The sequence below is a fragment of the Cryptomeria japonica genome, chromosome 10 (genome assembly GCF_030272615.1).
Source record: "Cryptomeria japonica chromosome 10, Sugi_1.0, whole genome shotgun sequence".
NCBI classification, from domain to species: domain Eukaryota; kingdom Viridiplantae; phylum Streptophyta; class Pinopsida; order Cupressales; family Cupressaceae; genus Cryptomeria; species Cryptomeria japonica.
The window spans coordinates 606,990,179-607,015,388 of record NC_081414.1 but is presented as its reverse complement, the minus strand read 5'-3'; positions in this window follow the sequence as shown (position 1 = coordinate 607,015,388).

Below are 25,210 nucleotides of genomic sequence, written 5' to 3'. Positions count from 1 at the left end.
CCTTAGGGGTAAGGCAACTAATTTAAAATCATGCATTTACCCTTAGTTTGTGGTAAGAAGTTATATTTCTTCTTTATCGGAAGATATGTGGAGTTTTCACTTCACCAACAAAGCATTTATTGCAGTTGTAAGTTAACTTTTTTGGTTATAAAGGCACTATAACTTCTCATTTCATCTCACCAAGCATTCAAACATTCAAAGAGAAGGAAATTGAGAAAAGGCATCCCAAAGGCAAAGCAGCAAATGTTTTTCAGAGCATTCAAGGATTTCTCAGCTAAAAGGTTTTTATCTTACACAATGGCTTCTTCATCCTCCATTCCTAAATTCGATGCAAACCCTACCATTATGGAGAACATAAAATGACCTAGACCCACTTTCAAGATAATTCCTAAGATAGATAAGTTGGATGACTCCATTGATGAATTTTCTATAATCCTAAAGGGAGTCGCATTTGCTAAAGACCCTAGGGCATACATACATTGTAACATTGAAAGTTTAGAGTCCGAAGATTTGAAGAATATGTTCATAAATGTTATCAACGACAAACATGGGGTAGTTAAACTAGAACACAAGGTCGTTAAGGATTTAGGGTTCATTGACATCCTTCATATGCTAGAATTCTCAGATGAAACCATCTGCTATGTTCTTAGCAGGGTTCATGGTGAATTTATGTGGTTTGACTCAGTATTTAAGATCACTAAGGAAGATATAAGAGTTGTTATAGGTTTACCCTCCATTGGCACTAGGCCTGACAAGAAAAATAAAATTCCAAATAAAGAGGTTATGAGCTTAACTGGCACAACATTTGACAACTAGTCACTTAGGGTCAATGATATAAAAGATAACTATCGTGCCTGTGAAGTGTGATACCTACAACTGCAACACAAAACACTCAATAGATCATTACAAGCATGGTTAGGAAATAATAAGAAAAACAAAGATGAACCATGAAAAAGCGACCTATCGCCTCCTAAGAAATGTGAGTATGGATTTTCTCTCAAATCTGGATAAGAAATCCTAGTGGCTTGACTACACCTAGACGGAGGATTTGAAATGATGATGTTATGCAAAGATGAGATTTATTATGCTAGATTGGTCCAAGAGGGTAATTAAGCTTATTATATGCATGTTTAAGCTATGAGGATGATCCAATTAAGCTATAAAAGAGATTGATTAAGCTACATGATTCAACAATTATGCTAGAAAATGATCAAATTAAGCTAATGCAATTGCCTATAACAATGATGCTCAAATGATATGCCTATAGTTATAATGCATAAGATGAAAATGAGATGAGATGCTTTGTGCTTCAAAATGGGGGATATTTATAGGATTTCCAAGGCCAGGGGTGAGGTGGCAGGAATCAACGGTCAAGATTGAGTATGAAGATATCAAGGGTCAAATTGGAGGTGGTTGAAGAAGAGGTTGGAGGAAGAGACACTTGTCATCTCTGTGGTGACAATTGTCAAGGAGCTTTTCTCATAAAAGGGCAGGTTTCCAAGAGAGGAGACATGCAGCCAAAGTGTCATGTGTCTCAAGAAGAAAATATCCACACCATAGGAAGTTAGGATAAGGAGGTTAGAATGTGCAAGATAGGATAGGGTTGGTTAAACCCAAGATTAGGTGGAATGGGTTAGGCTAGAGGGATGGTTAGGTTAGGTTAGGTGGTTAGAAGTTAGGAGGCATGTGGGTAATTTGAATTTAAAAATTCAAATAATAGGAAAAAACTAATTAATTCTCAACAACTCATAAATTGATTTGTTTTAATTAATTCGAGGATTAGAAGAAATGAATTTAAAGGGGGGAGAGATTAATTAATTTGAATTAATTAATCAAAGGAGACTATGGAATGAACCTATTAAATAAATCCTTATATTTATTAATAAGTAGATGAAGGGGATAATTTAATCAAAATTCCTAATGAATTCAATTAAATTAGGAAGTAGGATTAATTAAATAATTGCTTATTTGAATAATTATCTTCAGACCATTTTTAGATGTATACAATAACAATGTTAAATTTGCAAGTATGGTCATTGGTTATAAAATTGCTCATACAAACAGACTGAATTTTGTATCTAGTTTATGCATTCATAGTGCTCATGAGATGATCTTGAATAATGCTAAAATTAACATTTGTTAATGGTTAAAGGATAAATTGCTAGAGAATTTGGATAAAATAATAGGAGATAAGAAGGGAACCTTTAAATTTGGAAATCTGATTGTGAGATTAATGCTTTACTTCTCAAAGGAGATTCCCGGTATTGGACATAAGGATTTTGCCTATGATATTTCTATTGGAAAACATATAAAGGAGGCAATTATCGACATGGGATCTGATAATGACAAACTGGTAAAAGAATATTTCAATAACTTTCAAGCTAAAATGAGGCAAAGGGAAAGGATTCCCCAAAGCATTGTTGACAAGTATGATAAACAAATATGCTTTGTGATTAAAAGAGATGAAGTTTGGATGGAGGCAGTTAAACCTAGAACTATCTAGATTATAAAGATGGGATATGAGGTGGATTCACACATCTTGGATTCATATGCTAAAATACTCCTAGATGCTCCACTAGAACCAACAAAGAAGATATTTGGTAATGCTAAAACTATAGAGAGTGGTGTTGCTATGCAAATCCAAAGGAAGAAAAGAGAAAAAGAAATAAAAGATGCTTCTAAGTTTGTAGAAATTGTTAAGAAGGGCTTATTGAAACTAGATCTGGTGAAAGATGTTGCCGAACAAGAAAAAAAAGCAGAACAACAACCAGTAGCACATATTTGTTATGTGGCTACCTCATCTGATTCTGACAGTGGTAAGGAAGCTAAGTTCAAGAGAGTGGACAGGAAGATAAGACAACCCTCACCAACACCTACTCCATCTCCTAAGAAATCAAGGACACTGAGAAAGAAGCAACAGGCTATGAGAGAGCCCAGTGATCAGAAGAACAAAGTTACACCAAAGAAGAAATCTGAACCAAAGGAACTGGATACTTTTTCATTGGAAGAGTTAGTCAATGAAATCACCCAAGATGGTAACCTCAACAATATAAATAAATTTTATCATTCTTTTAAGGATTCAGATAAGGAAACTATAGAGTAAAGTATTATTTTGTATCTAGATATCTACAAGAAGGTCCTTATTGAGGTAATAGATGTTCTACCAAATGATTTATACTTAAGACTAGAAGCAAAGAGATGTCTATTATGGAACTTGATAAGAAATTAAAGGTAGAAGATCTATTAGTTGTGCATCCTATTAATTCCAAGCAAGAAATTGATGAACTTATATCTAAAGCCAATAGAATTGTTTTTATGAGTGGTCACCGACAAGTTAGTCTTATGGCCGACACACTTAAAGAAATTGCAGATGAAACGGCTGATAAGTGGGACATATTTTTTTTTGAGAGAGAGAAGAAAGAAGAGAAAGATAGACAAAAGGTTGATATGTCATTTACTAAGGTATACCAGAAGGTAGATAAAGGTAAAGGAAAAATTGGCAGTATAACTGATATCACAGTTAAGGATAATCTACCGCCACCGACATAGGACACCTCACCAATAATTTCAGAGCCATCGACACAAATGGATAGTCAGCTTAGAGAAGATAAGTCAGGGGAAGTAAAAGAAGATAATTTTGATCTGGAGTCAGACATTCTTTTTACCATGAATGTGGACACTCAGGCTTTTAATATTGTAATGGACAAGGAAACAACTAAAGTTAAGAAATTAGAATCCATACCTGATGATACTCAGCTTAACACTGAAATACCGGCAAAAGCAGAAGCAGAAATTGGAACAAAAACAAGGCATGAACATAATATATTTGAACTGACAGATAGTAAGACAAAATAAGTGGTCAAGGTAATTGTGCTGACATCCAGAGAAGAAAAGAAACCAATTGTAGAACCAAGCACTTCTACTATGGATTATAGACTAATGAATGTTACAGATGTACTTTTAGATTCAATAAAGAAGATTATAGAATGCAATGCCTTAGCATTTAAGGCCATTGATGACAGTTTACCGATTTTGCAATTGATTGCAGTGGCATGTAAAGTTGATCATATTGATGGATCTATAGGTAAATTGGACACATTGTCCAAATTCATTGTTTCTAACATTCAAACTATGGGTAAAATAAATGAAGAGACCGTTAAGGAAAGAGTCAATAAGGAGAAAGATGAATTCTTTGATAGGACAATTAAAGACTGTATAGAACAAATTGATTCTCTGTTACCAACACTAAATTCCACCATTCTGGAATACAAAGATTTGTATAGGGAAGCATGTAAGACTCACCATCTAACTGAGGATATTGATGAGGAAATAAAGAAAACACAAAAGGAAATTGATCATATAGCTAACAATATGATTGGTTCTTTGCAACTTACTTCAATTTTGGATCAGGAAATGGCAATCTATGAAGAGAAGATTGAGAAATTGGAAAGGGAGAAAGCAAGGCTAAGAATGAAAACCCGGGAGTTGAAGATTAAGCTTGGTCCTAGATTGGATAACTTATTAACACACAAAAATGAGCTGTCTAAGGCATCTATTCAAGGACAAAGATCACCCAAGCAATATCTCACTGGTATGATCTAGCAGACAGAGACTATAATTTCTGACAGTACTAAGTTTTTGCAAGGTCTTAACTTAGTTTTGGTAGACATTTTCAAGATTGTATATAACTGGTTACAGGTTTCTAGGTAAAGTTTGAATTCCTTTGATTCTTTTGACATCCTTTGTCATTGATGTCAAAGGGAGAGTAGTGTATGAGAAAAACATACAGAAGGAGATCACTTGCTTAGGGGGAGTACACTCAGTTTTTGGACTTCATTTTTGGATATCAGTTTTTGGATTTTTCTCATGAGTGTTGCCATCAATGCCAAAGGGGAAGATTGTTGCCATTATACACTCAGATGAGAATGGTTGATGTTGTCATTGATGGCAACCAATTAGTAACAAGGTTCTAAGGTTATACCTGCAATAGACTTTGCATACTGACACTGACAACTACAACAAAGATCATTCAGACTGGCATCTAGTTACACCGGTAGTAGATCATACCGGCAGTCCAAGCTGACATGGATATAATTTTGTTTATGTGAAATTAATTGTAATGAAATGAATTATTTGTATAGCTAGTATGATGTATTATAAATAATCATATATGTATGAGATCTTGTAGGTCATTTGTAGGTATTATTATGTGTGGAAATTAGTGTAAAGTGAAACTGATAGGATAAAGATATGATACCAGATAGTTTTTTATGCACTTTGATGTATTTATTTTAAGAGTGAATAAGAGCAGAGAAGAGCGAAGGAAGGTTTTGGCAAGGTATCAGTTAGATCTTAAACCGGTACTAAATCGAACATTGCAGATTCTATTTTGAGTAGTACATTATTATTGGATCTAACTACCCATTTTGTAGTCAGTAGGACTCCATTTTGTTATTGAGCAGTGAGCTCTAGGTTGTTAGCCTTCTTGCTTGTGCAGGTCCCTATTGTACAAGTAATATTTATTCATATTGGCCAGTGAGTAAATATTGTGGGTCACAAATCCTACCGAGGTTTTTCCCCTACCAGGTTTCCTCACCAAAATATCTTGTGTTATGGTGTGCATTGATGTTATCTCTCTTATTTCTCTTTACTACATTATTATTTGTTTATTGGTATATTAATTTCAGTTGTAGAATTGAAAATAAGTTTAAATCTTTCATCTACTGGGTACACATTGATTCACCCCCCCCTCTCAGTATCTTTGGGACTGATCAAGTATCTAACAGATGTTTTTCCATCTAGTGTTGCCATCAATGCCAAATGGGGAGATTGTTGGTATTATGGATGACTTCATCATGTGTTGCATTGGTTTTATCTTTCTAGAATTCTACATTGTTGATTTGGCACTCTGGTTATATTGGTTTATTGTTGAACCAACACATTGTGGTCCTAGTTAGGATATTGGCTTATACACAATGGTCGGTATATGTTTCAGTGACAACTTAGGAAGTTGATGATGACTTGTTATCATCTGGAGATCATTTGGTTATGTCGAAGACATTGATTGGATGTTTGTATTATGTGTTTTGCATATTGGATCGATCGGGTTCACATATTTGCCTTAACCGACAGATAGGTCCAGGTTATGAACTGACATATGATATCATGTTCAAGATCAGCACCAGACGATTTGGAAATGATTTCTTGATTGGATAATATGTAAATGTATTGAGGCCAACATATTGTATTATACCAAAGCTTATTTTGTAATTGATTTAAATGTAATATCTTTTAGGAGCCGACCTATTGATGAGGTCTTAGGTTTTGTATAAATAATTGTAAGATCTTATTTACAAGAAATATGCATACTCGTTGAGATCATTGTGAAGAGAGAAAATAAGCAGATTCTTGTGCGAATCACGTTGATATCATCTAAAGGTTGAAGGAAGGTTGTTAAAGGTTATGAAGGTATTTGGTCCTCATGCTCAGAGCTTAAACTAGTACTGAATCCAACATTAAATATGCTAAATTGAAGCTGTACATTGTTATTGGATTTAACCATCCATCTGTGTAGTCTGTGTGACCCTTATTTTGTGATTGAGCAGCGAGCTCTACGCGGTTGGCCTTTCTAAATGTGCAAACCCCATTATTGTATTCACTTAATATCTACAATAGTATCATCTAATTATGGGTAAGGTTTCCCACTGTGGTTTTTCCCCTTACAGGGTTTCCATGTCAAAATCTATGTGTCATGTGTTGTGGATGTTGTTTTCCTTTATGTTTCATGCATTAAGTTATACCAGTATTAATATAACTATTAATATGTTTTACCGACACTAAGTTTTAAGTTGGAATAATTTGTTTTGGGATATAATTTATTGACAATTGATTCACCCCCCCTCTACGTTGTCCTTTTCGGTTCCTAACACTAAGGTAACCAACTATTGGAAGGATAATCAGTGGGTGAATCTAAATTCCATAGACCCAACCCTCAACCCTTTGATGTTGTTGTTTAATTCTATGTTTTTAGACCCAATGCTTGAGGATAGGATTATTTGGGTCAGTACTTCTTCTGGTAGTTTCTCGATTGCTTCTGCTGTTCTTTTCTTATCCCATTCTCTAGAGCTTCCCCTTGCTGGTCTAAAGCCTGGATTCATGGCCTTAATCCCAAGATTAATATCTCCTTTTGGATCCTTTTGCAGAACAAAATCCTCACCACCGATAATCTCTACAATAGAGGCTTTCATCTCCCTAATAGGTGTTACATTTTCCTAAATGAGGAAGAGAATGTTAAACATATTTCTCTCCACTATTCTTTCTCCTATTCTATTTGATGGTAGGTCTTACAGTTGTGGAATCTGAACTGGGTCTTTCTTGCTTCTATTCAAGAGTGCTTCATTTGTTGGAGATGCCTCTCCTTGAATAATTATATCAAGCAATTATGAGATTTTATTCTTCCTCATGTGGTATGGGGAATTTGAAAAGAGCAGAACAATAGAATCTTCAGAGACTCCTACTCCTCTTCAGAAATGGCTTTTAGTGAAATCAAGTGTGCCAATTTGGAAAATCTGAAAGATGATGGTAAATCTTTTCTTTTCAAGAAAATGGTTTAGTTGGATCTGTTCAATAATTGGAATGTATCTACTTCTTTAGATAGGAATGATAAGAAGGATAAAAGAGATAGAAACAAATGGTATTTTCCTTTGACTGGTTGGATCAAAATTAATTTTTATGGGGTGGCCAAGGGGAACCTGAGGCCAGCTGGGTGTGGGGGAGTGATAAGAAATGAAGTTGACTATTGTATTGCGGTGGTGGATCTCCCCATGGGATCTTAGACCAACTGTAGCATCCTAAAATTGCAACCCTCCCAATTTTGACCACATCTTAGGCCCTCACCTTTGTGGCTGCATCTCCCTATTTAGCTGAGATCCCTCTCTATACCTTCATTCTGAGTCTCCTTCTATTTTAGCTGTGATATCACCTCAAGACCCTGTCCAAGCCCCAAAATAGCTGTGATATCACGAAAATCATTGTACTGGTTTCCTTTTTCTCTCCTAGGTGGGGAACCACTAGTGTCCAAATTTCCACTTCACATTTTGGTGAGCCCAATGTCTTACACCTTAATTCTAATTTCTTATGGATAGATCTAAATAATTGCAATTTAAATTTCAAAATTTTATTTTCAGGTTTGATCTTTTTGCAAATTTTAGAGGTTAATTGCATAAAAACCCTAATTTTTCATTTTGGGGAAATTAAGTTTATGAAGTGTAGCATTTTAGTTGCTTATTTCAGATCTAATTTCTATTTCAAAATTTCAATTCAAACCTATCTTTTCACTCTTCAAATTAAGTGCTTAAAAAGAAAAACCCTAATTTTTAAGAATCTCCTATTTCAACCTTTGACTACTAATTTGACAGATATAGACATCTATAAATAAGTTGTTTTTCTAGATTCTGCAATAACATCATAATTTCTATAATCCCTAAAAAAATTTGGAAAAATTCGGTCAGACTAGGTACACTTTGCACTCGGTCCCTAGCTTTTTTCCTGAAATTTCGGGAGACGGAATTGACTGTATTTTTTTGCTTAAATATACAAAATTGGCATACATTATCAATTTTTACACCTCTTAAGGTAAAAAACAAGTTCAAATTTCAACACTCTCAACTTTTAAATTATTTTCATAAAAGGGTCCTACTTTTAGATCTTCTTTTTTCAACAAATTAAGATTTTAATTAAGAGACTTTCAATGTAAATCAATAGACTAGATTTTTTTTCTATTTCACATATGATTACATTTTTTTTAACATATATTTATTACAATAAAGTGTTGTATAATGGCTTCTCTCATCTCCTGTTGCTTCTTTTTATTCATAGCACTTGGTCATATTGTGTTGCTAGGATTTCAAGTTCATTTCATTTTCGATTTGATCTCAATGCTTTCATGTATCATTTATGTTTCATTATGGTGATGTTACTAACAAAATGCACTTCATATGTTAATTAGCTTAAGGCTTTTGTAGATCCCAATCTTAGAGATCTTAATTTATGTACCTCTCCTAGCATATCTTGTTTGAACGAGATGAGAGATAATACTTCAACCAATGATCTTTATAGAAAAGAGCAAGCATTGGAAGGCAATATGGGCCCATCTTCTTCTCATAACCTTGAGAAAGGGGGGAAAAATCAAAATATTAACATTCGTACATCTTTAGACCCTCCTTATTATCCTAGGACCTATCTTCAACATCAAAGTATATGTAGAGAGGATGATGTTATGTATTTTATTCATGATCATTCCCCTTGAATAGAAATAAGTAAAGATGAGCCTTTAGATAATGAAGATGTTCATCCCCAACCTCCCAAAAAGGTTAATCTTGATAAAGGAAAGAAGATTGTCCTTTCATATGATAGTCCTTCTTCATCTACAAATAATTTTATTCCTCCTTACACATCATATTTCAAAGAAATCTATGATCCTATTCCCCCACCTAGTCATTTGCAACATTCTTATAGTCACGACTTTCATATAATACCAAAACAGGGTTTTAGAGGACAAGGACTTGAGCAAGGAATTTGTGTCCCTATAAACCCTCCCACACAAGCTACTACAGAAGGCCTAGGAAATGAGACTTCTCTCCCTATGGATGAACTCCTTAGGATTCAATTTTAAAAAAATTATCTCCAAAGGAAACAAATTAAAAGAGCCTGCAAGAATGCTTCTTCTTCAAAACATTCTTTTTGTTCATTTCATCAAACACATGATCATAATGCTGATAATTGCCCTGATTTTCAAAAATCTATTCAAGACGATGTAGATAGTGGAAAAATTAGGATCATGGATGATAATCCTTCTTCTAATAATAATAATTCTTCTCCTCCATGCCAAGAAAATGAATTAAAATATATTTAGCATCCTGAAAGGCTAGCTACAAGAATCTATTGGAGATTGAAGTACGATAATAACATTTCCTTTCCTCCTAAAAACCAAAACAAGAATCTTAAGCAAGTGAAAGGTGAGGAATATTGCATTTTTCATGATACATGTTCACATTCTCTTGGAAACTATTATGCATTTAAAAAATTTATTCAAAAGCAATATGATCGTGCACGAATTTGTCTTACAATAGATCCAACTATCTTTCTTGAAAAAAACATAGTGCCTTAGCACTTCTTTTCTCTTCATGTTTCTCTTAACCATATGACATAAGTAACCAACTTAATTGGGGGCTCTTTATCAGTTTTGGTGGTATTATTTCAATTTTAAACACTTTGGGGTAGCAACATGAAGTTCACTTTCCTTCTTCTTTCTATAGTTTTATCTCTATCTTTATGCATTATTCATTATTAGATCTCCTTTCTTGCGTAGGGTTAATTTTTTTCTTTGGTTTCCATCTTTGCTTGAAGAGGAGTATCTTTAATGGGCAATCCATTTCTTCTCTTTCCTTCATTCTCTTGGAAAAATTACCTCTTCTATGGCTTCGTTTATTCACAACTCGTATGATATGTCTCTAACATGGAATGGTCTCTTGTGAAGTACCTATCCATTCCTTGAGAGGATTTGTTCCATTAGGAAGGCATATCATTTGAAAATGATAACCATTAGAAGATGTGTAACACTACTCCTTGTTCTTCTCACTTGGGGTGCAAGGATTTTTCTCCTTTCTCTTTATTCCTATCTCATTTATCATTGTTTCCTTTAAGGGTTGCATTTTTCATATGTGATTATCATTTCTTATAATGGTATGTTCTTATGACTAATCCCCTCTGGGGAATATGTGATGCTCTTTCTCTCTTCTCTTAGAATATTACCACTTCTTGAGACATATATTTTACATATACTAATGTCTTTTCTTGCATGTGTTCATTTAAGTGCATTGTGCATTTGCTTATGTTTAATCTTTCTCTAGGAGATTGTGTAAGCTCTTCTTATTGTCCCTGCACTTGGGGGGAAATGATTTCTCTCTCTCTCTCTCTCTCTCTCTCTCTCTCTAAGGATCCATTCTTTTCTATGTTGTGGATAGTGTGAGTTTTATTATTGATGTCATTCTTTGTGTGAGATTGTTGTTGCTTACTCAAGGTTTCTCTCTTATAGAAGAGGTGTATTTCCTCGACTACAACCTCTTTAACACTTGGTTATGTACATCTATATGAATTCAACCATCACCATTGGGATAAAAGTGAGTTATCCTTCATCAAGAATCCCTTTCACCTAGCACTAGGAGGAAGTATTGAATTCTTGTTCTATTTTGCACTTCATTCTAGAAGATGTTATATTTGTCTAAGACAACTCCTCTTGGGGTGTAGATGTCTTTTGAACAAAGATCTCTTCTCCTCCAAGGATCTCCTTTACATTTATAGCAAGATAATCTCTTTTCAACTATCTTACCCTTTCTTGAAGAGTATTCCCTCTCTTACTTGGATTTATGACATTGTTGAAAGATTGATATCTTCTTAGTGACAAAGGAAGGTATCCTTGTTCTATTTTCCTTAAGATATAAACATTAAACTATGTTGACATCTTAAGGGGGGGCACCCACACTACTCCCTTTGTACTATAATTCTTGTGTGCATTGAATCTCTTATACAGTGGGCCATTCTCAGAACCAGAGCACAACATCTTAGAGTGAGATGTCGCTACTTTTCTCTTATACACTAGATCATTCTTGGAGCCAGAGGACAACCTCTTAGAGTGAGATGTTGCCACTTTTCTCTTATACAGTTGGTCATTCTCAAAACCAGAGGATAGCCTCTTAGAGCGAGATGTCACCACTTTTCTTTTATATAGTGGGTCATTCCTAGAACCAGAGCACAACCTTTTAGAGCGAGATGTCACCTCTTTTCTCTTATATAGTGGGTCATTCTCAAAACTAGAGGGCAGCCTCTTAGAAAGAGATGTCGCCACTTTTCTTTTATAAAGTGGGTAATTCTCAAAACTAGAGGGCAGCCTCTTAGAGCGACATGTCACCACTTTCTTGACATTCGTACTATACATTTTATATAGGTTTTAGCATACTCGGGCATAGAATCCTATGAGGTGTTTAGAACCTCACTCACACACATGTGCACGATGTTAAGTAGAACTAATAGTGTTCTCACTCTCCTCCCTTACATGGATCACCTAGACAAAATTTAGGGGCTAGCTTTCCATGTCCTTTTTTCTCCATGGATCACCTAATTCTAGGGGCGAGATGTCCATGGTTCCTTTTATTCACCTTTCTTCTCATAGATCACCAAAGTGTGTATTCATGTTTTCTCTCTCCTTTTGCTCATGATCTCATAGTTTCTTTGTGTTTCAATTAATTGTTTGAGGAATTTGATCGAGGTCTCTTCGGCTAGTTGATTTTTGGTCTTGTGTTTTGGTTTTTGTCATGTGTCTTTTATGATTTTTCTTGTTTTGTTTGTCTTGTTCTCTTTTATTTTGTGTGCTCTTGCATATGTTTGAATGAGTTAAGATCCTAAGATTGGGGGATTTTATACCACAATATTAGTGATGGCTTATATACTCCTTGTCATATTGCTCTGCCTTTCTCATCTTCATCTTTCTCTTTATTCTACTTTACCAGCAATATCAACATAATCCATACTCCCGCTAAAGTGGGGGCTAAATGTAGCATCATAAAATTGCAACCCTCACAATTTTGACCACATCTTAGGTCCTCACCTTTGTGACTGCATCTCCTTGTTTAGTTGAGACCCCTCTCTGCACCTTCATTCCAAGTCTCCTCTTGTTTCAGCCCTGATATCACCTCAGGACCCTGTCCAGGCCCCAAAATAGGCTAGGACAGAGGCATGGCACCCCTGTCCCCCCTTCTTTAGGTGGCCCTAAGATAGGTCCATCCGACCCTTGAACCCAATTTACTTCTCGAGGACTTAAATTCTCCTATGTCATCCTTCGATGAGATAAAAATTAATCCTCCAAGGAATGTATAGAAATGTATTTAGTCCTCTCATTTACATAGACAATAATATACAAGGATAAGGAGAATAAGTGAAATTCAAGCAAATGGTCTCCATTATCATCATCAAGCATCCATCAAGTTCTCTTCCTCATGTGTCTTCTTCATTCATCCATTGGAGCAACATTACAACATTCATTTGCAAGCATGTCTGTGTGTTAGGGGTTTTTCATCTTACATGCCATTTCATGCAACACTTTTGATTACATCCAAGAGGCAAAGTAATCATCATCAACAAATTCCATATCTACAAGGTATACATTTCCATCATTTACATTTAAGCATTTTCAATTACTTTCTTTCAAGGTTGATTCCTCAACCAAGGTTTGACTAAGGCAAACCCCCCTTCTTCCCTTCTTTTCTATGTGTAGGTTGTAGATGCGCAACTGTAATTTCAAGTTTGGGCTTCATTTGCAGAGATGAAAAAACCCTTTTCAGTGTCCAGATTTTTTGGAGGACCAAGTACACTTTCAACCTAGTCCTAATAACTTTCCTCCAAATTGCAGGGCATATCCGTATCAGTCTAAATATCTCAGATCCAAAGTTACAACGTGATCTTGGACCACTAGTGGATCTAGTGGATTCAATTCCCTCTTGTGAATGTAAATTATATCCCCAATGAAAATCATCCTAGTGGCTTCCTTTCTCTCTCCTAGGTGGCGAACCACTAGGGTCCAATTTTCCACTTTACACCAATTACATAGTCGAAGCCAGAAAATCTTACCAAGCTCTTACCCTAGCTAAAACTTTGGTTTATAAAAAAGTTTGGCTCGATGGAGATTCAAATAACATCATAAGATGTCTTAAGGGTCTTTCCCCCCCATCCTGGACTATCAAAAATATTATATCTTCAACCAAGGAGATAATTAACTCCTTTGAGCAGTGTGTTATTTCACATAATTATAGAGAGACCAATTCGATGGCTGAATGGGCTGCCAACATGGTTGTTTGAGTTGATCAAATTATCTACTAGAGAGGTGAGTTGGATCTTCCTAATGATGCCTGTGCCATCCTCATTTATGACAGAGCACATGGAAAAGAGTGAGCAATAAGTGATGATAACAACATACCTATCAATGAAAGTTGCTATAATGAATCAAAAAGAGTGGCGCTTGAAGGACGAGTTGGTGTTTAATGCAGACAAGACCTTGCATACTTTCTATGTGTCCATTTCTTTCTTGAAGGTTTCTATTCTTTACATTTTGGCCTCTACTTTTGTTTTGTTCTTCACTGTGAAGGGTGTAAGAAACTTTGTTGTGGCTACAATGGGAGGAAACATGAAGAAGTTTGAACCCCTTACCTATGATGAATGGAAGAAGAAATTGAAAGTGTGGGCTATCCTAGAAGCTACTAAAATGATGAGATATATGGAGCAAATTCTTGGAAAAAAGTGTAATGATACTAGGTTATTCAAGAAGAATTGGAAGGAGGGAAGAATCGCCATAGGTGGGAGGAAGGTGAAAATTGATGAAGTAATTATTGCTGAAGTTACTGGGATATCAATGGAGGGAAAATAATTCTACAGGGATAGAAAGCTTACATAGGAAGCCATTAAATGGTTCCCAAAGGAAGACCCTAAGAAATCCAAATTGGTGAAATCCAACAAGACCTATTATTCACCGAAGGTGATTAAAAAGGTATGGAGATGGGTTTTGTTTGCTGTTATGCAATATGTTACTATTGATGGTAGATGCTCTTGAGTTTATGGTTATCATTTTGTACTCTTGAATCTTTTCCACCATAAGGATGTCATGTCAATTCCTTTCTACCTATATTGTTCTTTGAACACTAGTATTAAGGATTTAAGGGCTAACTCAGATAGCAATCCGCCCATGCATGAAGGGTTAATTTTACTTTTATATAATCATGTTAAGGCCACCTCTTTTCAGCATTCCATCACTGAGTTTTCGACCTCAGAAGAGGAGTTTGATAACTTAGATGACAGTGATGATGAGGCATCTAATATGGAGTTGGAAGGTGATTTTTACATGGATACCTCCGCTAAGGGAACTAGAAAGGGGAAGGATAAAGATATGGCTTCTGGGTTTGGCAGAATGACTTCTGGAAAAAGGGGTTAAGGGAAATAGGAAAAAGGTACAAGAGGAGGACAACTGGTTTGAAGAAGAAGATGAAGATGATGATGGTATGGAGACTGAAAGTGAAAATGCCACCCGACCGCCTAAGAAGAAAACTAAGTGCAATCATTCTATCACTGAAATCAGCCCAGAGAAGGAGGTTGGTACCTCAAAGGCTCCTTCTTCTCCTTTGGATCCTAATCGATAGACTTGTGGTGTTGAGAAAGAGGGAAAAAATGTGGTGGAAGGTGAGACTCTACCTCCTAAAGAAATAGTCACAATTGTTGATGTGGAAACCCTGGAGAATAATGTTGATTTTTTATAATTCAATAAAGATAGCAGTGATTCTCTTATAGCTATACTTCACACTGCGAAGAATGGGGTGATGAAGCTTTATAAGATTATAAAATGGGTCTAACCAAAGATTGAAATTTTAATTCTAAACACGAGGACTCTTCTAAGAAAGTTGACATTCTGGAAGCTCTCGAGACGGGTAATCTCAGCTCTTTGTCTGATTATCTAAAGGAATTAACAAAAGTCATCGGCAATGCAGAGGCTATTACTCAGGCTTATGGATTCCAATTCAAGGCTGTGGAGGCTAGGTTTAATGATCTGAAAAAGAGGGTTTACAATCATGGGGAAACCTTGAAGAAGATTGGAGAACAAAGTCACAAAATTTTGAAAGCTTCAGTTGATAGTTTCAGAGTGTTGATTAGTAAACTAGAACAATTCTAGCTGGAAAAGAATGTGATTGATATTTGTGAGGACAAGGATGTGACCCTTAAAGGTGTGGCTACTAGACCTAGTAAAAGAACCCAGGTGAATACAAGGAAGATGGCTCAACAAGCTAAGGGATTGGATGATCTCAAGATTTTTATTACCTCTATGGCTCACCTAGAGAAAGAGGTTAGGGAGCTTCTTAAGATTTTTTCTTAGTTCTATTGGCCTATGCTTTTGGTTGTCCCTTTGGTGTTGTTGTGTTGTCCTTTTGTTACTCTTGGTTCTCTTGCTGGCTTTTTCTTTTTTCCAACTATTTATGTTTGTTGTTATGTGCTTTCTAGCTGGACCTATCATGTTTCATCTCTTTTCTAATTTGTTGTAAAGGGTTTCGAGGCCCCTTCAAAACCCGGTTTTCACTTAATCAAAAACACTATTATGCTATCATCATCATATTGTGACATGATAGAATAAATTAATTTAAAAATTACTTCTACCTACAATAAAAGGCTTTTTCAATTATTTTTTCTATGTATAATTTTTGTCTTAAAAGATTTAGAAAATTGCTTAATTTTCTATTGTATTAATGTCTTGAATATGATTGAATAATTTTTTATACATCAAAATATTGTGAGGTGGTATGATATATTAATGTGAAAATTAATTTTAATAGTACAATGAGGGACTTAAAATATTTTGTTATCTATCACATTTATTGTTCAATTGTTACTTTAAGTGATCATTTATAATTTAATCATTTTATGGTAATCTAGTGTTGTCAATGGGTCCATGTTGTACTCATGAAGTTAAATTGTACTTAATGATCCCACTAGTGATCAATATTTTTAGTGTAAAAAATTTGACATCATAAAGAATCAGGTAGAAATGTTCCCCAGACCAATTTAATGAAATGGATAACCCTCTATCCTCAATGAGTTATCGGGATACTATATTTTGATTAGATAATCTTTCATTTTGTATTTTTATAGTACAAATGTAAATTAGAATGATCATAATGCTATGCACCACATATTATACATGCTTTTGATTATTTTAATTTACAATCTTAAAGAAAAAATTAAATTTCTATTTTGCTATACAAAAGTTCAATTTATTTCCTAGTGTCTTACAAATTGCAGGAAATGATGAGAAGTTAAATGTTTGATGAGTTATCATAACATTTGGTGGTTGTTAGTCATTCAAGGAAAATGACATCAAAACAAGAATATTCAAAATTTTCCTTTCCTAGTGTGTTGATAATGTTTGATGTTCAATTTGTAAGAAAAGAAGAGTTTAAATAGCCATCGTGTTACTAATTGCTAGTTGTCTTTCATTGAAAGGAAAGTAACATCAAAACAAAGTAATTATACATTTGTTTCTTAACAAAATTAAGAAGAAGAAACACATGGAAGGTATCTTGATAAGCCTCAAGTGTATATGAATGAATCATACAACTTTGAAAATAACTTGATACTAGATCTAGGCTCTGAGAGGAAAGCTTGAGAAGAAGCAAAATTATGAGGACCTAAGGATCAAGTAGTCATAAACATCAAGATGGATGTATGCTGGAATATTTTTTCATGCATAGTTAGTTTTTTTGAGTTTTAGTTTCTTCTGTAAGTATGCAATTGTAGTAGAGTATGCCTCAAATTAAAGTGTTAATAATGATAAATCTATCATCCCCACTAAATTATCCACACATGAGAACAACTATAAATCCTTGATATCTTCTATCAAAAGAGAGTGTTAACAAAAAATCCTAGAGTAGGAATTTGATACAATGACACATGGATTTAGTACCAAGCTGACCAAATTGGAGCTCAACATGTTGGAAGAGATGTCTGGTCATTTAACATCATTACCCGATCCATTGGGACATTTCCATACTACCCATTCAACTAAATTCCTCATGATCACTCCTAGTGTAGGTCTTAGAAGAAATCAAAGGAGAAGTTCAAATATGAACTCTATGATTGCATTTCAATTCAGTCCAATCTATAGGTAGATACATAATAAATGCTACATGTTACAAGGTATGCGCCCTTGGTCTCCTTGTGTCATGCAAGGTAGTGCTTGGGTTTGTGACATGGCTTAGCTGCCTCCTATGGATTCTATAAGTCTAGTGGCTATATCAGGCATTAACGAGTCGATCTTCTAGTGCAAGGGCAACCACACTTGTAACTAGTGGTAACAAAGCTTCTTCATAGGTTCAAACCCCTTTATTGTGCTAGGGGGGATTGTTGCAAGGCTTGCACGCTTGGTATCCTTGTGCTATGTAGTGCAACACTTGGGTTTATGACATGGATTAACTGCCTCCTATGGATTCTATGAGTCTAGTGGTTGTATTGAGCATTAACAGGTTGATATTTTGGCGAAAAGGCAACCCCACTTGTAAGACTACAAACATTGTAGCACAGAGGGAGTTGTAAAATTAATGGAGGACAATCGAGTGGAATATAAATATGTTACATGGATTGCAAAAGGTAGCTAGAAATAGTGCTTGGTTAGCTGAAGAGACATGAGGTTGAACTACATTGGTCTGTGTTGACAAAGGTTAGGATACAATTAATTTATCTTCTAACATCCCCTGTAAATTAATTATATTAATCATCTTTAGCTATACCCCCATAATCTAGATAGGATGGGTCCAAACCTAAAGCCTTCTTAGGTACCCATTTACAACACTTCACAATTTTTATTTAAATGGGTTTTAGTGTGCTAGAGACTTTTCGTCATCAAAATCACCATGCATTTTCTATGGCTTATCCCAAACCAATATAATTCTCAAGTTCTTTCTACCTCACACAAAAGTGGATTCGACTAACCACAAATATCACATACAAGTGGTTTTGGCTAGTTCACAAACTCAACAAACTTCTTAAGTGGTTTCTATCTTACCATAAACTTTTCACTCAACTGGTTTCTAGGTGACCATGAACTCTACACTCAAGTGGTTTTGGTTAACCACAAACCATCATGACAGAGAAACTAAATCATAGTGCACACAATTTTTTATCATCATTGTGGGCTTTAACTTCTATACCTATAGTGATTATTGAATCCATATAAAAAGCAACACATCTATTCAAACACATTTACAACTTGTATATGTGCTCGCTACTTCTATAGGAATCATTTTAAAATAAATGGCTCACCAATATTTAAACTCTCCTAGAACAATATTGAGGTGTTAGGTACAATAGATCGTGGGACCCTTACAACAACTCAAGTATAATAAAAACTTTAGTTTTTCCCTTTAACAAAGGTGATTCACACTGAAACATTTTTAAAAAAATTCCCAAGATACCTATGCCCATTTACATTAGCAATCATCACAATTTGCAACATATTATTTTGGATTGTCCTCTTTTTAATAGCTACTCAAATATTGTCAACATTATAACAAGATTAAAATATCAATCTTTGAGGGACATAATGATCTTATCTCACAGACATAATTAGATAGACAAATTCTCTCACCTTCAACCAAAAACATTTCAAACTATTGGTTATTATATTGATGGCTAGTAGAACAACTTCCTCAATCCCTTTGATTCCATTGCAACATATTTAGAGCTTTGAATACCATAGGCTACACATCTACAACCTTTTTCACATTCTCTGCTAACATTAGAGAACAAGATTAAAAAAAAAATTGTTGCTTGATTAGGAAATTTCACCTCAAAATAAAACTCTAATGGCATGTTGAGCTACCTTCTCAACTAGGACATCCATGGTATGATATTATTAAATATTCATATACCCTCCTTCAAAAACTCAACAAATAATAATAATAACACACTTTCAATTATGTAAATTCCCAATATTTCATTTCTCAAAGAGAAAAATGAAAAAAATTCTAATTACATGATAGCCATCTGCTTAATTAAATGGTGTGCTGGTAGCCCAATAGGTGAACTGAAAGCAACCTCTTGAGAGAAAATTTTGAATACTTAGCTCTAACCTTTATTATATGGTGGGCAACTCCTCTTTTCAAACAAATCTCAAATCTTATTGTTTCTCCCCTTTGATAAAAACTAAAAAGTACACCACATAATGAAAAAACAAGAATCACAATATAACAAACAAAAGATACTCAAATAAAGCACTTGACTCAACAAAAGCCAAGAAAATCCCTTTCCTAACTGAAAAAATAAAACCTTGATTTCTTATAATAAGTAAAACTTCTAGATCAAACAATCTTCCACCACCACTATTTGTCATTAACTCATTTTTAGTTAAGAAGCAAGTCTTTGGAAACCGTTCTCTTGAAAAAATGAGAGTATATTCTATTTAGATCTCTACAATATAACAAATCAGTGATTTGGCTTCTTCTCTCTCACCTTTGAAGACTCCTGAGAGTGTCAAAAGACACTCTAAAATTTGGCCTAACATCTGATTTTCTCCCACATGAGTTACCAAATTGATCTTCCGGTGATCTCCTTCACTAGTCTGGGAAACACAAAAAAGGTAGTGATCCAACTTTGGGACAAATCCATTTATTGAGGTAAGAACTAAGAACAGAAAAAGGAACTCCCGGAATGGTCATTTATTAACACCAGAATCTACTGGTGTTAATACTAGAAATAAACAAAAGGCAGATTGTGGATTTGATTTGAGGGCAGTGGGGAGGCCTCCCAATGTGATTAGAAGAGACAAGAATAGTCGGGCTTCTATTACTGATGGAGTCCAGAGAATGCTACATGACATGGGCATTGGTTCCCCCCATCCAGTCAAATGAAATTCATTTCATAAAATATTAGGGGATTGAATCATCCCCACAAACATGATCTTCTATCGAACCTGGTTAGAGATCACAAGCCAGATATATTTCTTATTCAAGAAACCAAAATATCTAGTTATAGAATGGAAAAGATCAAATGGGTTGTTTTCAGAGAGTGTGGAACTCATTTTGATGATGTTGATTGGGCTTCAGGTGGTATTGCCACTTTGTGGAATCCTATATGGCTTCCAAATGGGAAAAATGCTAGAAAAATGCTCTGGTCCTCTATCATTAATGCTAGAATCGATTTCCCAAATGAGAAATGCATTCTATTGGGGGATTTTAACACCCCATTATCTAGTATGGAAAAGGCTAGTGGGATGCTTGTTTCAAATGAAAGTAGGCAGGACTTGGCAGATATGATTAATTAGGTGGATTTGTTAGACCTTGATCTCCTTGGGGCTAAATTCACTTGGTTCGATAGAAGAAGTGGGGGGGACCTCATCCAAGTCAAACTAGACAGAGGTATTATTTCTCTTGAGTGGATTTGTAATGCTTCTTGTAGATTAAATGCATTGTGTGGAGAATTGGGTTTGATCATTTCCTGATTTGTCTGAGTATATCCCCTTTGAATGGGAGGAAGCCCTTCCCCTTTAGGTTTGAGAAGATGTGGCTTTTAGCTCCGAATATTCATGATAATATTTATAAATGGTGGAATGTTGACATTTAGGGAACTGTGATGTTTAGAGTGGCTAAGAAAGTAGCCAATATTAAGTCCAATATCCAACTCTGGATTAAAGTTTCCTTCGACAATATTTTTCAAATAAAAGATAAGTTTAAGAAATATTTTGATGTCCAGTCTCAGATTCAAGATGTGGGGTATGATCATGTGGTTATGGACAAAGAATTTGATTTACTTATCAAGATTCATGATATCATCTCTAAGGAGGAGGAATTATGGAAGTAGAGGTCTAGAGCTTTATGGCTCAAATCTGGTGACAGAAACACAAAGTTTTTTCATATGACTACACTCAAACATAGGGCCTCAAACAAAATCAATAAGATTGTAGTGGATCATTGCTGGATTGATAAGAAAGAGGAGATGAACTAGGAAGGCATTAGATATTTTTCCACTCTTCTTTCGGATGATGGCTCTCTTGATGTTAATACATAAGATAACATCTTGCGGGAGTTTAGCATTTTCCAAAACATGAATAAGGAGCTAACTAGAATCCCATCTCATGATGAGGTTAGACTTGTAGTCTTTTCCTTTAAAGGTAATAAATTTCCTTTCTCTGATCGTTTCCCTATGTTGTTTTTTCAAACTTTTTGGCAAATTATTGGATTGGATGTTGTGGATGCTGCTAGAGAGTTCTTTGGTTCCAGATCGCTTCTTAAGGAACTGAATGCTACCTTTTTTGTCCTGATCCCTAAGAAACCTGATGCCTATTCCTTTTAGGACTTTAGACCCATTAGTTTATGTAACTCAATCTATAAAATCTTTACCAAGATCATTGTGTTTAGGCTTAAAAAATTGCTATCTTCTTTGATTTTGAAGCATTAGAATGGTTTTGTTCTTGGTAGACAGATTTTGGATTCTATTATTGTTGTCCATGAGAATACCCATTCTTTGTCTATCAATAAGAAGTTGGGCTTCTTGTTGAAGTTGGATCTCCTCAAATCTTATGATCGGGTCAATTGGAAAAGAAATTTTAAAGTGCTTCAATCCTTTGGTTTTGGTAACCATTTCATCCAACTTTTCAATCAGTGTGTTACCACTCATAAAATTTTGGTTCTAGTCAATGGTTGAGCATCTGGTTTCTTCTTGGCGTCGAGGGGTATTAGACAAGGGGATCCTCTCTCCTTGTTTCTCTTTATTCGGATGAGTGAAGCTTTCAGAAAAATCTTCTAAAGAGATGTCAGGAAGACCAATCTAAGTTGTTTATGGCCTTCTTCCCAAGCTACTATTTATAGTACAATTGTACCTTTTTTTATCTCATATTACAAAGAATTAATACACTCCACTCTTTTGAATTTCAATCTAAAATTATTTATGGCTTATTTCTCTGCTTGCTTAATCAACCTAAATTACCCATAAATGAATCTCTTATTTCATTTTAAATAAAAGATCAAGAATTTTTCTTGGAAATTGATCGCTTGTGTCCAAAGTTGTGGTTATAACTTAAAGTGTACTATTTCATACTATCCTCCAACAAATGTTTTACCAACACATTCTAAATGTTGACCACATAAGTTGCCAATGTGTGACCCACTTAACTTGTCTCACTTATTATTTGTCATTTTTGCTCATCATTCACATTAAAATTGTTCCTACATAATTACATTCTTTCATCACCTAGCAAAAAAATAAAAAAATCCAACTCAATCATTTTTTCTTTGTCATTTTTTTTCTACCTGTAATAGTGTATGGAAATTCATCAAATAATAACAAAATGAGGATTATTTAGATAATATTACTTTAGTGGACATATATGCAAAATGTGGATATATATATATATACTTACTAACTAATCTATAGGATGCCTCAAATGAATGCGCGATCTTATGGAATGCCATGATTATGGTATATACACAAAGGATTTATTAAAAGAGCTTGAAAAGCTTTCAATAAAATGAAATTTGATGATGAACGCATTCCAAATAAAACACAAACGATCTAAAAGAGGACACACGAGCCTTGTCGGTAATTTGATAGGAAATTAAAAAGAATACCATTAATTTATAAATGTGACAGGAACTTTGAAGGACACAAAATATTTCCTATGTGGTAGGAATCAAACAAGGAACCTAATTGTGTGAGCATTAACATAAAATCATCAGAGACATACGTTAATTAAAAAATAGAACTCAATATAATCATTTTCCATTCTTTATTCAGATTAGATAAGACTTGGCTTCATACTTCCCTATTTGTTTACTCAGATTAGATAAGACTTGGCTTCATACTTCCCTATTTTTTTACTCATCATTTTCATCCTCTTCATCACTATGCATGAGATAAATATCATGAGGCCAATTAGCCTTTACACTAACTCCTCCAGTTGGATTTCTTGTCACTAGTTGGTCAACTTCAACTAACTGATCAGTGATCATATCCTCAAACAATGTCCCATTCATTTCTTCTATCACCCACTCATCTCGCCCTTCCTTTGTGCTTGGATGCCTTGCTCCTCCTTTTAGCTCTTTAATGATCCTCTGATGTTGATTAGAACATACCAACAATAGACAATTGCATATCTCCTCTAACCTCTTATCTACTTCTCTATTGTTGGCCGTCACCTCCTTTAATGTGTAAACTAATCTTAAACCTCTAGAATCATTAACCTCTTCTTCTATATGCTTCCATTTTTCCACACTAACCATTATTTCCCCTTCATCTGCTCTATGTTTTTGTGTTCAAATCATTATCATAGGTCTGAAATTGCTCTCTTCATTAGGTGTTAAGATCTCTTGAAATATCTTATCCTTATATGTCAACTTAGTTCCCTCTTTTTGTTTTCTACTATATACCACCCAGACCTTGTTCCATGTATTGTCTCCTCCTTCCTTCCATCTTGCATGTGTTCTCCTAAAGCTTTTTCCAAGATGCTCCTGAAATCACGTCACTCTTCTTGGATTCTTCTTCATAATTTTCAGCTTCTTCATAATCATGTCAACTACCTTATTGCAATATCATATTTTCATCTTTTGTTGTCGTAATCATGACTTTTTGTTTATTGGACGTGTTCTTTTGTTCAAATCAACATAGCATTGTAGGTCAATTTCATTAATCATGCATTGTAAACAAGGCATAAATTAGAAGGTGGTGGATTTTATTTTCTATTATTAGTTCCTTCTAAATCATAAATCTCCTATTATCTTCTCAATTGTAATACGAAGATGGTATCTATTAAGAATATTTTCCCAAATCTTTTCAACCAAAATATATTGCACAAATATCCGATTTTTATAAAACTTTCTATTGTAGACACTAAAAATTGTCCAAGTCTATAGCGACATTTTATTAATCTTCTTCTCAACTAATTAAATTATTTAATTATTTAATTAGAACTAATTTTCGTCTAATTCTCAAATAATTTTTAAATTAAGGTTTCTACTAGTATTTAATTAAATAATTTTATATTATTTAATTAAAATTTATTATCCCTCTTTTATTAGACAAATTCAATTTATTAGTCTCGCATCGACTAGTTATTCTTACATGATTTAATAATTGTGTTAATCATTTAATGCATAACTAGTCTTCCTCTTTGATTAAATGATTATGTTAATTATTTAATCTAGTCTAGATTAAATGATTATGTTAATTATTCAATCTAGTCTAGGTTAAATAAATTTTTTATTATTTAAGATTTTTCAAAATCTCTCTAATAAAATAAATTTTATATTTATTTAGTTATCTTCAACATGTGTGTGAAAAAAAAAAAAATTATTTATTTATTTTAACTCCACCTTCTTGTCTTATCTTTTTTGCTAGTTTATTCTTCCCTCCCAATTTGCGAATTTCTAATTTCTTCTTCACTTCCACTCTCAACGTGCTAAATGCGGTCTTATGTCTTTATCCTCCAAAATGGTAACTTTTAGTTCTATTTGATCATGTCCATTCATTTATCTGCTATCAAATCAATCTCAACTATTCAATCTTCTCACTTTCTATTTAAACCCATCTCTTTTCTTATTTCAGTGAACCATGCCTTCAAAATATCCGTGCTATC